Here is a 2,685-nt window from a genome sequence, read left to right as displayed (position 1 = left end):
TGCATTTGTGTCACATAGCTAGAAGTGGGGGGCACACTCACCATGCTCCTGGATGCACCCATGAGGGTAGGAGAAACCATGCTGATATTTCTTACTCCATTCATTTTTACCCCTTTAGAAATTTGTCTCCATAATCCCGATTCAGAATGGGGAGCCAAGCTGCATTCAGAGATTGCTCCAAAATATTTCAAGTCACCGCTGATCCTATTTTTCTTTTTTTCCCCTACATAGGACCTTTCTGTCTCTTACCAGGAAGGTTCTGGCCTCAAGAATCAGTTCCCCTTCTCTATTGTATTGGATCTACAAAGGCCAAAGAGGTATGCATTTCCCCTGGGGGGAACAGGGCCCAAAAGCTTTTCTTGCACTAGATACCACTGGCACCTTCAGTAATATGTCCAGTGCCCTCCAGTCATGACTTGGCAGGGGAGAAATGAAATAGAAGGAGTACTGAACTCAGAAGGGTGGCTGCTAGCAAGTGCTGCAGAAACTCAACATGATTTTCTTTTTGCAGTACTGCCCTACCAGTTTCACTACTTCCTGTGGAAATGGGGAGGTGGGAAGCAAGACCTTTTCCAGTCCAGGCTGGTTCCTTTCCTGCCTGGGAGAGGCAGCACAAAGTGACTATGTCAGACTGTGCCACTTCAGAAAAGCTCTGCATAGGGGGATCTGCCTGACCTTCTGGGGTGGCAAATAAATTGGAGGAATTTCTAGGAGACAGAATAATTCCCTACTGCCAGTGATTGGCAGGACTGATTCCACCTTTAAATGTTAGCATACTGAAGTATCTGTTGTAATAGATATGTGGGTACTATCATGAAGAACAGTATCAATTTCGATTGGCATCATGAAGAGTTGAGTATGCTCAACACTTCAGAAAATAGGCAGTATATGCAGCACACAACACATAACTGAGTCAGATGCAAAAATCTCTATGCATTGGCACTAATCATTAGCACTTTGGTTTTGCATCTCTTTAAGCAGAAATCATAGATGTGAAAGGCTTAAACATCAGACCCAGTTTGTGAGATATCAAACACCACTCAATCCTGAAGAAACCAGATGGAATTAAAGGTCATTCAGCACAAGGTCCATCCCTAAACTGGTAACACTTTTGAGTATTTAAAAAGTACTGCTTACAGGTTGTAAAATTGGTTGCTGACACTAGATTTCTTTTTTTAGGAGTTTAAACTTACCAAATTTATTAGAGAAGAGCTATCAGAAAAATTTGGAAATGTAAGCTAACTCTCACCATGGTAGCTAACATCTCCCCCACCATTTTTTTATAGTCTCGTTTACCATTTCCTTAAGAACATTCATCACTTTTAGTGCAATAATATTAGAACACTTGTTACCAATATTACTAGTCAATAAAACTATTTCATATGGGTTTATTTGTAAAGACCAAAGTCACAAGACTTTTATTTATGTAAAAATTATCTCCCCATTACTGTTTTTATTCTTAACAATTCAGATTACTGCATGAAATCTGATTCCAATTCTTAACTATTAATATTAATCACTGAGAATCCTGGTTTTCTCTGTTTTGAAACTGCAAATTCTTCAATTAAAAAAAAACTGTAAACTCTCTGATTAAAACACCCCAAATCCATAATTAAAATGGCACTATATATATATAGATATCAATTTAATATGTTTTATTGATACATTTACAATTTTAAAGCAATCTGGAAGCCTACCAGTGCCTCAATCATTATAATAAAATAAATTCTAAGTACCTATACATTTTGGTATTTGATTTTGGGGGTTTTTTTAAATGGAAAATCAAAGCTCCCCCTGCCCCCTTTGCTCACCAGGACTCAGGTCCAGGCCCCTCACTTCCCACCCACAGCCCACCACCCCTACTGGTGCCCCTCACTCCCTACCCACAGTCCTCCAGCCCTTCCAGATGAAGCCCCCAGCTGCGAGGGCTACGGGGCCAGGGACCCAAGTCCACAACTCCCTAGCCCCGACAGCAGCACCCAAGCCCCAGCTGCCACCTGCGGAAGGCAGCTGCTGTGGTGGAGTGGAGCACAAGGCCCAACTCCCTTCTCCCCATGGACAGCACAGGTGAAGCAGAACCCGTGGGAGGTGAGGGTAGGGACAGGATGCCTGCTGCAAGCTTGGGATCCCCACCCTGCTGCCTTCCCTCTAGGGCCTCCACAACCCAGAGGGCAAGACCTGGCACAGCACGGCAAAGCACAGCCAGGCAGGGACACTTACTGCCACCACTGGGAGCTCCATACTGCCATGGTGAGGTGCCCCCTGCCCACCCAGCAGCAACGAAGGGCACAACACCATGTCACTACCCCACTACTGCCAGGTGGGCAGAGAGCACCTCAGCAGGGCAGCATGGGGCTTACAGCAGCAAGGAGCTTCCCCAGCCTGCCCCACTCTGCCCTGACATGCCGGGTCCTGCCTGCTGGGCCACAGAGTCTCTGGGATGGAGGGCAGCAAGGCAGGGAGCCCAAGCCCACAGTGAGCAGCCCACCCCCACCCAATATATAGATCTTGGAGGCACATGCCCCCCCCGGGAGTGTATGCAGTGGCAGAGAGCCAGCCTCCTCCCCCCCCCCCCCCACCCCGCGCTCGGAAAAAAAAAAAAAAAAAAAAAAAAAAAAAAAAAAAAAAAAACAAAAAAAAAAAAAAAAAGAAAGGGAACCCCAAAAAACCTTCATAAAACATCTT

This window comes from Gavialis gangeticus, unplaced genomic scaffold, assembly GCF_001723915.1.
Source record: "Gavialis gangeticus isolate Ggan-Ray unplaced genomic scaffold, GavGan_comp1, whole genome shotgun sequence".
NCBI lineage: Eukaryota > Metazoa > Chordata > Crocodylia > Gavialidae > Gavialis > Gavialis gangeticus.
Note: the sequence above shows the minus strand (reverse complement) of the source record.